General features: G+C 45.9%; 1 protein-coding gene across 1 annotated transcript in view; it reads left to right on the forward strand.

Moving 5' to 3' along the window:
* DNM1L (dynamin 1 like) overlaps positions 1 to 11859 on the forward strand; it is a 497546-nt gene extending 485687 nt beyond the window's left edge. Inside the window, exon 21 of the mRNA XM_082256168.1 lies at positions 11845 to 11859. The gene's annotated coding sequence lies outside the window, so the exon portion shown is untranslated. The remainder of the gene's footprint in view (positions 1 to 11844) is intronic.
* Positions 11860 to 12276: the final 417 nt, after the last annotated feature.

The following is a 12276-nucleotide window of genomic DNA, read 5'->3' on the forward strand; positions in this document are numbered from 1 at the left end:
TTAAGGACAAATTCAATAAACCACAGGAAGGTGCTGGGTCAAAAATCAGTACTATTGGCAGTGGCGTAGCGTGGGTTGTCAGCGCCCGGGGCAAGGTAAGTAATTTGCGCCCCCTACACAAACCTACTAGACCATTACACAGACCACTACACTGACCTAGCTGACCACTACAGAGACCTACCTTATTCCTACACTGACCTACCTGATTACTATACTGACACCTACACAGACCTACTTGACCACTACACATATCTACCTGATTCCTGCACTAACAGACCTGATCACTACACTGACCTACCTAATTACTATACTAACCCCCTATACTGACATTCCTGATTCCTACACTGACCTACCTGACACCTTCACTGACCCCCCTACACTGACCCCTACAATGAACCCTGTACACTGACCCCCCTTCAGTGACCCCCCCTACACTGATCCCCCATACACTTACACCTACACTGACCCCCCCTACACTGACCCCCCCATACACTGACACCTACACTGACCCCCCCCCCATACACTGACACCTACACTGACCCCCCCTACATTGACCCCCCCCCCATACACTGACACCTACACTGACCCCCCTACAGTGACACCTTCACTGACCCCCCCATACACTGACACCCCCTATACTGACACCTACATTGAACCCCCCATACACTGACACCTACATTGACCCCCCCCTACACTGACACCTACACTGACACCCCCCTATGCTGACTCCCCCCTTCGCTGACTCCCCCCTACGCTGACTCCCCCCCATGCTGACCCCCCTCTACATTCCCACATACACTTACTCCCCTATACTGACCCCCCTACACTGACCCCCCCATACACTGACCCCCTACACTGACCCCCCTATACTGACCCCGACACTGACTCCCCCATACACTGACACCTACACTGACCCCCCCTACACTGACACCTACACTGACCCCCCCCTACACTGACACATACACTGACCCCCCCATACACTGACCCCTACACTGACACCTACACTGACCCCCCCTACACTGACACATACACTGACTCCCCCATACACTGACACCTACACTGACCCCCCCATACACTGACACATACACTGACCCCTCCTACACTGACACCTACACTGACCCCCCCCTACACTGACACATACACTGACCCCCCCATACACTGACCCCTACACTGACCACCCCCTTACATTTCCACATACACTGACCCCCCCCCATACACTGACACCTACACTGACCTCCCCATACACTGACACCTATACTGACCCCCCTACACTGACCCCTAAGCTGACCCCCCCCCTACATTTCCACATACACTGGTCCCCCCTACACTGACACCTATACTGACACCCCTACACTGACCCCTCTACATTCCCACATACACTGAACCCCCTACATTTCCACATACACTGACCCCCTCTACATTTCCACATACACTGACCCCCTACAATGACACCCCGTACACTGACCCCCACATACACTGACACCTATACTGACCCCCCCATACACTGGCCCCTACACTGACATCCCCCCACCTACATTTTCACATACACCGACCCCCCCTCTCTACACTGACACCTATACTGTCTGACACCCCCTACACTGACCCCCTCCCCCCCTCCCATGTCAACTTCCCTAGGCCCCCGGGGGTAGGCAGCACATCACTTACCTTGTTCTGTGTCCAAACACTGGCGGGGAGAGACAGCGTGTCGGCGGCCGGCCCGGACACAGAGCATCTTCACCCACGACCAGCCCCGCCCCCTGGCCGCACGTGACCCCTTCAGCGGTCCACCGCTCATCCTGCTCAGTCAGTCACGGAGCCAAGAGGAGGAGTGCGGGAGTGTGGGCGGGCGGGCTTCGCTGGACACTATGATCCCGTGGATGGCGGGCGTGGGATGCGCCCCCCTAAATGTTGCGCCCGGTGCCAGTGGCACCCCCAGCACCCCCCACGCTACGCCACTGACTATTGGTAGGTCTCATGAGAAATGGCATTCTTTTAAGCAGCTTTAGACAATGTACAGCCTTGGAAACACATGTACTGGTTAAGTATAAGACTTGGTTGGGGGGTACAGTCCCATTAGGTAGAAGAATGGTAATTGACACAACCCATTCTTATGATGTCATGGTGGGACATATACAGTATTTCACAAAAGTGAGTACACCCCTCACATATTTGTAAATATCCTATCATATCTTTTCATGTGACAACAACACTGAAGAAATTACACTTTGCTAAAATGTAAAGTAGTGAGCGTACAGCTTGTATAACAGTGTAAATTTGCTGTCCCCTCAAAATAACTCAACACACAGCCATTAATGTCTAAACCGCTGGCAACAAAAGTAAGTACACCCCTTAGTGAAAATGTCCAAAAACAATATTTTGTGTGGCCACCATTATTTTCCAGCACTGCCTTAACCCTCTTGGGCATGGAGTTCACCAGAGCTTCACAGGTTGCCACTGGAGTCCTGCTTCACTCCTCCATGATGACATCACAGAGCTGGTGGATGTTAGAGACCTTGCGCTCCTCCACCTTCCATTAAGGGAAGCCCCACAGATGCTCAATAGGGTTTAGGTCTGGAGACATGCTTGGCCAGTCAATCACCTTTACCCTCAGCGCCTTTAGCAAGGCAGTGGTCCTCTTGGAGGTGTGTTTGGGGTCGGTATCATGTTAGAATATTGCCCTGCGGCCCAGTCTCCGAAGGGGGGGGGGGATCATGCCCTGCTTCAGTATGTCACAGTACATGTCAGGAAAGAGCTCACCTGCTGATGGCACTGTAGCTCCCAGATCCATAGGCTGCAGTTCCAGTGTCCACCAGCGGGTGTCTCTCAACAGTCAGAAACTGACATCTCATGCAATCAGTCATCACCTGATGCTGGTTGCAGGAAGTGTATTTAATCCCTGTGCATGCTCCTCCTCACTGCCTTGGTGTTGTCTCCATGTGCTCCTGACCTGCGTTCCTGTGTCCCTGCATCCTGATCCTGGACTCTGATCCTGACCCTGCAGCCGGATTCCTTCCTTCCCTCCTTCCTTCCTGCTTGCTTACTCCATCTCCTGTAACCCTCTCCCTGTTTTGTTCTGTCTTGTTCCCAGCTTCCTCTGCTTGATCTCCCGTGTATGACCCCGGCTCTGTTACAATTACGATTCGTTTCTCCTGTTTTCTGCATATATTTGGTTTGAGCAGTTGTTCCCTGTGTGTCACTATTGTTTGGTTATTTGGTTTGATTTACACAGTTGTAGCTTTCTGGAGGTGCGTTTTATATTTGTGTTATTCACTTATTTGTAAATAAATTATATTATTTTACACTTTACTTGTGCCTGATATTCTCTGTGCAGTCCGCACATTTCTGGTCACACCTGTTGCTGACAGTACATGTTGGCATTCATGGTTCCCTCAATGAACTGTAGCTCCCCAGTGCCGGCAGCACTCATGCAGCTCCAGACCATGACACTCCCACCACCATACTTGACTGTAGGCAAGGCAAGACATACTTGTTTTTGTGCTCCTCACCTGGTTGCCACACCGTCTGAACCAAATAAGTTTATCTTGGTCTCATCAGGTTCCAATAATCCACGTCCTTAGTCTGCTTGTCTTCAGCAAACTGTTTGCGGGCTTTCTTGTGCTTCATCTTTAGAAGAGGCTTCCTTCTGGGATGACATGAAGACCAATTTTTTTTTTAAATAATCTTTATTTAACAAATTCAAAACAACATACAGAAATATAAAATAGCAAAGAAGTGCACAAGTGCATGTAGGAGAAAAAGAACACAGAAAAGGCACAATCGGCATTATGTTCAGTCCGGACATCATCAGTGAAACAAAAAAAAGGAAAGGTCCATAGGGGTCAATTAATCAGGCATTGTGAAAGCGTGTGCCAACATCGGCCAAACAGCAAATACAATTATGGACCCCCAGGATGCGCCGTGTCTGTCAGTGCCGCCCAAAAAAAGGGGATCCCCGCAGAGGAGGCCGGAGGGCCCGACAGACACCACACACAGTTCCATCATCTGTACACATTAGCGTCCGTGTTACAGTTTATACAGCCGCAGAATCGACTACTGGCCTCAGAGAGACAAGAAAAGAGAAGAAAAAAAAAAAAAGGGGGGGGGGAGAGATAGTATAGGGGAAAAGACAAACATGAAGGATAAAACAGGTAGGGAAAGGGAGGTCCGGGCAGGGGGCGCGGGCCCCAGGCTGGAGAAGACCAGGTAGGAGTCCCAGAGTTCAGCCGCTAACATTAGGAGTGTGGTCATCCGAGATCTCATCAGAGTAATACATCCACCCCGTCCAAGTGTCCTTAAAGCGTTCCTCCCTACCCTGTGACGTGAGAACACGTCTTTCGGCTTCCATCACTAGGTTGACTTCCTTTTTCCACTCAGAGAGCGTGGGGCAGGTGGAACTCCGCCAATGCCTCGGTATGAGGCACTTGGCGGCGTTCAGCAGGAAAGGAACTATACTACGTTTGTAGCGTTTGATCGAGGAGTGTGTATCATGGAACAGGTATTGAAGGGGAGCACGGGAAGGAGGGGTGAGCGACAGCTTGGATACCCAAAGATGTACAGCGTCCCAGAAGGGCTGCAGTAGGGGACACTCCCACCAAATGTGGAGGAAAGTGCCCACCTGACCGCAGCCCCTCCAACAATGGGGGTCCGAGCCCGGAAATATCCGAGCCAACTTGGCAGGGGTCCTGTACCAGCGGGCCACAAATTTATAGGCCGACTCCTGTATCCTGGTGCTAATAGAGGAGACATGGGTCAAACGCAGAATGCGAGAGAGTTGTGGAGGGGAAAATTCCACCCCCAGCTCTCTCTCCCATTCCTTCATGAAATAGGGAGGCGAGGAGGATACCCCGCTCAGCAACAATTTATACATGTGCGACAGTAGGTGGCGGGACTCCGGAGGGTCAACAAACCACTTCTCGAAGTCCGAGAGGCCAGTTATCGGGCGTGGAGCAGTTGGGAGTGTGACGAAAAAGTCAGTCAGTTGCCTATAGCGCCAGTCAGACATCGGAAAATCGCCGAAGCGATCGCGCAAAGTCGCAAGGGGCAGCAAAGTGCCTGCCGGGGCAAACTTCCCGCAGTACAGTTTGCCATCAGCGTTCCACGAGCGAAAAAAGCGTACATCCTCCCCCGGGGGGAACCAGGGATATCCCCCCAGGGGAGCCAAAGGGGACACGCCGGAAGACATGGCGCCAGACGCATTAAGGCCATCCCAGATACGGAGTGTGGCCACAGTCAGGGGTGATGTCCAGGCCGACAGTCCACGATCGCCCGAAGGAATCCACGGGGCACCCGCAAGATTCCGGCCCGCCAGCGTTTTCTCCAAGGGGACCCAAGGTTTAGTCTGACCGTCGTGCGCCCAATTCAGCATACGAACTAATGCCATAGCTTTATAGTACAAAGTAACATCCGGAAGCCCGACGCCACCGTCGGCTTTCGTCCGCCTGACATGAAGACCAATTTGATGCAGTGTGCGGCGTATGGTCTGAGCACTGACAGGCTGACCCCCCCACCCCTTCAACCTCTGCAGCAATGCTGGCAGCACTCATACGTCTATTTCCCAACATCAATCACAACCTCTGGATATGACGCTGAGCACATGCACTCAACTTCTTTGGATGACCATGGCCTGTTCTGAGTGGAACCTGTCCTGGAAAACCACTGTATGGTCTTGGCCAACGTGGTGCAGCTTAGTTTCAGGATTTTGGCAATCTTCTTATAGCCTAGGCCATCTTTATGTAGAGCAACAACTCCTTTTTTTTTAAGATCCACAGAGAATTATTTGCCATTAGGTACAATGTTGAACTTCCAGTGACCAGTAAGGGAGAGGGAGAGCGATACCATCAAATTTAACACACCTGCTCCCTATTCACACCTGAGACCTTTTAACACAAACGAGTCACATGACACCAGGGAGGGAAAATGGCTGATTGGACATTTTAATTTAGGGGTGTACTCACTTTTGTTGCCAGCAGTTTAGACATTAATGGCTGTGTGTTGAGTTATTTTGAGGGGACAGCAAATTTAAACTGTTATACAAGCTGTACACTCACTACTTTACATTGTAGCAAAGTGTAATTTCTTCAGTGTTGTCACATGAAAAGATATAATAAAATATTTACAAAAATCCATCCATATTTCTCATCTTGGTGAGGGTGGCGTACCCTGGCTGCCCGCAAGCTCCTGGGATATTCACGTGGCACATCCCAGGAGCTTTTGGGACAATCTACAGAATGTATGCTATGGCATATCATCAAGGGACCAGCTGCAAGGACTAAGAAGTATCGACCAACTCTTGATGATGTAATTGGGCGAAATAGTAGTGTTTATTAAGGTTTAACCTGGCAAAAAAAGGTAAGTTGTAATGGAAAAAAAAATATGAAAGGGAAGTCCTGTTAAGTGTGAATTGCCCCTAAAATTTCTTTCCAAGCATATTGGAAACTCCAAAACCCTATTTTTTTTTTCTTAATGGGGAGAATGGCTTTCTGGTCCACCTTGTTCAGCTCCCTGACCTTCCATTTTAGTCCATAAATGTGATGGGCACCCTCATAGATCAAAAGGCAGTCAGAGGAGGTGTGTTAGGGCTTGGTTTTCCAGGTTCAAGTCAACATTAACATAAATGTTCCTGGAAGGGAATTTGCAGCACCTCTAAGAATTTGCTTTTAATTTATTTTACCAGTTTAGCCTAACGAAAGGTTTAATTTATTAGGAATCTGTCACAATCTGGCACCTTGGAACTTGTCTTTTTTTTCAGCTGGAAGGCAACCTTATATGTAATGCTTTTGCTAATATGATTAAATTACTTTATACGGGAGAGGTGGAGCTCATCTTGTGTGCAGCACACAAGTCCAACTCACGTTAAAATTGGCACAAACATACCCGATCCCACCCAACCCTACTGAGAGATTACTTCACCAGACTTAGCTCACCTCGTGTGTTGCCTAATGAACTGCATCAGTTTTTTAACCACTTTACCACTAGAGCATTTTGCTGTCTTACGTCTGGGCCACTTTTTGCGATTCGGCGCTGTGCAACTTTAACTGACAATTGCGCGGTCATGCGACGCCATACCCAAACGAAATTTACGTCCTTTTTTTCTTACAAACAGAGCTTTATTTTGGTGGTGTTTGATCACCTGTGCGATTTTTACTTTTTGCGCTATAAACAAAAAAACGAGCGTTTATTTTGAAAAAATAACAATATTTTAAACATTTTTTTATATGAAATTCCCCCCAAAAAAGATGTAAAAACCAATTTTTTTAAAATTTTTGGCCAATTTGTTTTCTGCTACCTATGTTTGGTAAAAAAAATCGCAATAAGCATATTTTGATTGGTTTGCGCAAAAGTTATTGCGTTTACTAACTAAGGGAAAGATTTCTGTCATTTTTGGTGGTTTTTTTTAACGAGTAATGGCGGCGATCTGCGATTTTTTTTTTGCGGGACTGCGACATTGCGGCGGACAGATCGGACCCTTGACTAACATTTTTGACACTTTTGGGGGTACCAGTGACATTACTGCAGTAATCAGTGCTATAAATATGCACTGTTACTGTAAAAATGACACTGGCAGGGAAGGGGTTAATTTTATTGGAGAGGGAGGGGTTAATGTATGCCTGGTGCTTACTAACGTGTGGGGGGGGGGGGAGGTGACTGAGTGAGCCAGGGACAGATCGGATGTTCAGCTATGCTGAACACTGCGATCTGTCACTCCCTGTCACTGAGGAGATCCGCCTGCTCTGTTTACACAGGCGGGCGGATCTCCAAACTGGATTCCCCGACGATCGGGGCAGAGCAGCGGCGATCGCTGCCGCTCCTCCCCTGGCCCGACTCCCGCTGTGAATGAAAACAGCGGGAGCGAGCCTCCGGCGGCGCGCGAGCGCCGCCTACAGGGGGAGGAGTCTAGCGACGTAGGTCTACATTGCTAGACGATAACGAGCCACTGTGCCACAGTAGCAGCACAGTGGCTAGTGTTAAAGTGGTTAAAGGAGAATCCTGGTCAAAATAAAAAATAAAAATTCTAAAAAGAACTAAAGTCTAAACCTAGCCTGGCCATAGATGGTTCAAATTTTGACCGACTTTTGCTGAATAGGCCAAAATTCGAGTCATTGATGGCTGTGCAAGCACCACCTGGCTTAAGAAAAGTTGACTTGGAAAATTATCAGTTGAACAGAGACTATATCCTATCAGATGCCATCACTGTTTGGCAGTGCCACTATATTCAGGCAGCCATAGGTGCCATGTATAAACAGAAAAAAGAAGGAGAGAAACTCACCACTACCTAAGTGTACCATTTTTTAAAACATATTTCGTTGAAATGAAAAACAATAAATATGCACTCACATTTAACCACTTAAGCCCCGGAAGATTTTACCCCCTTCCTGACCAGGCCCTATTTTGCGATTCGGCAATGCGTGACTTTAACGGACAATTGCGCGGTCGTGCAACGCTGTACCCAAATGAAATTGACATCCTTTTTTTCCCACAAACAGAGCTTTTATTTGATCACCTGTGCGATTTTTACTTTTTGCGCTATAAACCAAAAAACAGTGACAATTTTGAAAAAATAACAATATTTTTAAATTTTTTTTATATGAAATTCCCCCCCCCCCCCCAAAAAAATGTAAAAATCTAAATTTTTTAACATTTTAGGCCAATTTGTTTTCTGCTACATATGTTTGGTATAAAAAATCGTAATAGGCGTATTTTGATTGGTTAGCGCAAAAGCTATTGCGTTTACTAACTAAGGGAAAGATTTCTGTCATTTTTGGTGTTTTTTTTTTTTTTAACAAGTAATGGCGGCGATCTGCAATTTTTTTGCGGGACTGCAACATTGCGGCGCACAGATCGGACCCTTGACTGACATTTTTGACACTTTTGGGGGTACCAGTGACATTACTACAGTAATCAGTGCTATACATATGCACTGTTACTGTAAAAATGACACTGGCAGGGAAGGGGTTAACTTTATTGGTGATGCAGTTGTTAAGTGTGTCCCTAGGGGGCATGCTTCTGACTGTAAAGGGGTGTGGCTAGTGATGTAACCACAGAGACACACGATCCTACATAGCAGGATCGCATGATCTCTGCAGTTAGATCAGGGAGAATGACAGGTGGCTTTGTTTACATTAGCCGCCTGCCTTTCTCCCTCTCCACAGGGAGATCGCGAGTGACCAGTGGACATCGGGTCCGCCGGTCACACGCGTGGACTTGTTAGGGAACGAGCGGGGGTGGGAGCGCGCCTCTGGCGGCGCGCGCTCGCCCCCTAGAGGCTCTCAGGCTAGCGACGTAGTACTACGTCACATTGCCTGTACGGGGCTAACCGCCGCAGTAAATAGTAAATTTACTGCGGCGGTCGGCAAGTGGTTAAAAGGCGTATCAATAAGTCTGCAGCAGGAAGTGACTTCCCTGCTGTCCACAGTGGTTCTTATTAATGTGATATACACACTCAGTCTGCTGCTTTTGCTTGTCAGATTAGGTAATGGAAGTTATGTTTTATCAGCTGCGTATGCGTCCACCGCTACCAGGTTTGCTAATCTGGTAGAACACCTGCAGTCCAAAGAAGGCGTCAGTGGGCAACTTACTACACCTAGCTACATCTTGAATTTAACAGTAATTTTAGCAATAAAGTGAGCTGTCATAAATAAATATAATATGTTGACATCTGTAATGCTGTTTTGAATAAATATAATATGTTTTGATGTTACATTTTCAAAGAAGCTGGACCCCAGCAGTAGGAAGGTGGAGGAGGCCATGTTGGTACACCCCACACTGCTCAGCGCTAAACCTTTAGGCTTTCAAAATGAAACATGCAAACAGCATTACAGATCTCAATATACTATATTTATTTATATACGCTCACTTTATTACTAAAATACTCTTAAGACGTAGCTGGGTGGAGTAAGATGTCCACTGCCTTTTTGCATATTTATTGTTTTTCATTTCACTGATGTTTTAATAAATGCTACACTTGGGTAGTGGCTCTTTTCTCTCCTTTTTTCTGTTTATACATTGTTTGCTGGTGGGAGCCTCCCCAGATCATGCTTGGAAGAGAGACTGCTGATGCTGCCATAATGTAAACATTTTTTGGACCTTTCTCATGGACTAAAAATACTTCTTTCATTCATTTATCATTCCTTGCCTATTGTGTTCGTTTTTTTTTTTTTTTTTTTTGGCAGTTGCACCAGTGCCCCTTTTGTTTTGCGCCTGGCTACGTTTGGGGTGCTAATGCCCTTTTCAAATCAGTTTTTAGCTATGGGTGCCATGACTGCTGAATACAATAGGCAGTGTGGAGATTCCCCCATTCAAGCAAACCTGGAGCTTTCACTCAAGTGACAGTCTATAGTTTTGCCCTTCACTCTTCCCCCATCTGACACTATTTGAATTGCTGGAGGTAATACTATGGCATATCACATGTGGAATTTACTCTCTTGGAAGTCCGCCTGTCCTCCATTTTTGCCTTTGGTCACCATGGGTCGTATTGCCACAACTCCCGGGAGAGACGTCCCCAGGAGCCCTCAATCTTCAGCACCACCAGGTTTATTTTCAGCTGATCTGTAGGTAATCAGGGTGGCAAATCTGTTTGATATGTTGAGCCCTCTTTTTGGATCAAGTAATATTATCATACTATACTTTTGTCAATTTATCTTCTGCAGATACACACCTTGCATTTACTCCTGAGGAAGTGAAACATTTCCACTAAACGCTTTGAGTTCATGAATTCAATTTTACAAGTATCATGCGTGTATATTTGGACTTCATATATGAATTTATTTTACATTTTAGAATGAATTTATTTATTTATATGGATATTATATGTACACTACAAATCAGCTCAATAAAATACATTTTTAATTTAACGTTGCTGTAATGAGATGTGTATATACGATTTTCCTTTAAACAGTACAGTTGTCTTTGGAAAATACAATGCAAATATACTACAACACATTACATCACTTCCAAATTTTTATTCTGTTGTATGAAAATTTTCGTAACTTCAGTAAACTCCTCATTTTCAATATGAGACTAGCAGAATTTACCCTATAATCTCATTGTGTGTTCTCAGCCTTCTGCTGGCCCTTCCTTGAGCTCAGTTCCCAGATCTTATCTTTAGATCATTTGCTAGATGGGCACTGTCAGCACAGAGGGAGGACAGGACACCCAGCAGCTGATATATAAAAGTCAGAGGCAATGAAAGGTGATCCCTGTCAAGTCAATTTGTTTATTTTACCTCATTACCTTTTTAATGTGCCCAACTAAAGAAACCAGACACTGTTGAAGGTGTAATAAATAGCACTACTGGATGACTTCATTGATATGGGGCTTCATTCACAAAGATTTAACACTAGGATAAAGATCTTACTTTTTAGTCATTTGACTTCAGCAAGTTTGGAGTTTAAAGGGTAATTCCACTTTCATGGGGAAAAAAAAATAGCAAATAGAGAAAAAACAATATAGCGTATACAATTGTAACACAAATCATATTGTAATTGAATGTTTTTAAAAATTACCTTTCCTTTTCTATCTGCAGCTGTTGTAATTTTCTGAAAATGCAATACAATATGGCTACCTGGAGCTGTTCTGTACACAGAATGTGTACTGACCACACCCCAGAAACATCATTTCCTTCTTGTGTGATTGGCTCACCAATTTTCCCAGAAGTCTGCCTAAGATATTAGTCAGATAATAGGCATCCCCTGCAACAAAAATGTCAGTTTTGGTGAGATACTCCCAATAGGAACACATCTAAAGGGATGCAAACCCTGACACTTTCCTCATTAGAGCCCTGCAGCTGCCACAGCTGATAGATAATTATGAAACCACTCCCATTAGACCCACTCAGTACAGAAGCACAGAGGAACCGCCAGGGATTTCTTCAGAACAACAAAAGGTAGGAATCTGCAACAAAGTTTGTTAAAATCCCTACAATGTACAGAGATCACCCAGAGGGGAATGTTTTCTTCTCAACAAAAGTGGAGTTACGCTTTAAGCAATACCCTTTTTATTGGCTAATTTAATTTAGATGCAAGCTTTAGGGATGCCTTCTTCAGGCTTCAATTTGACTGTAATTGTGAGATCTCATTAGAGGGGGCGCCAAACTTAAAGGGCAACTCCACTTTCGTGGGGAAAAAATTTGCAAATAAAGAAAAAATAATATAGCTTATACAATCGCGGCACACATCAAATTGTAATTGAATGTTATTAAAAAATCTATTTTCTTTTCAATCTGCAGCACCTGTATTTTCTGAAAATGCAATGCATAATGGCTAACTGAAGGTGTCCTGT

Source organism: Pelophylax lessonae (assembly GCF_965119305.1).
Source record: "Pelophylax lessonae genome assembly, chromosome: 4".
Classification (NCBI taxonomy): domain Eukaryota; kingdom Metazoa; phylum Chordata; class Amphibia; order Anura; family Ranidae; genus Pelophylax; species Pelophylax lessonae.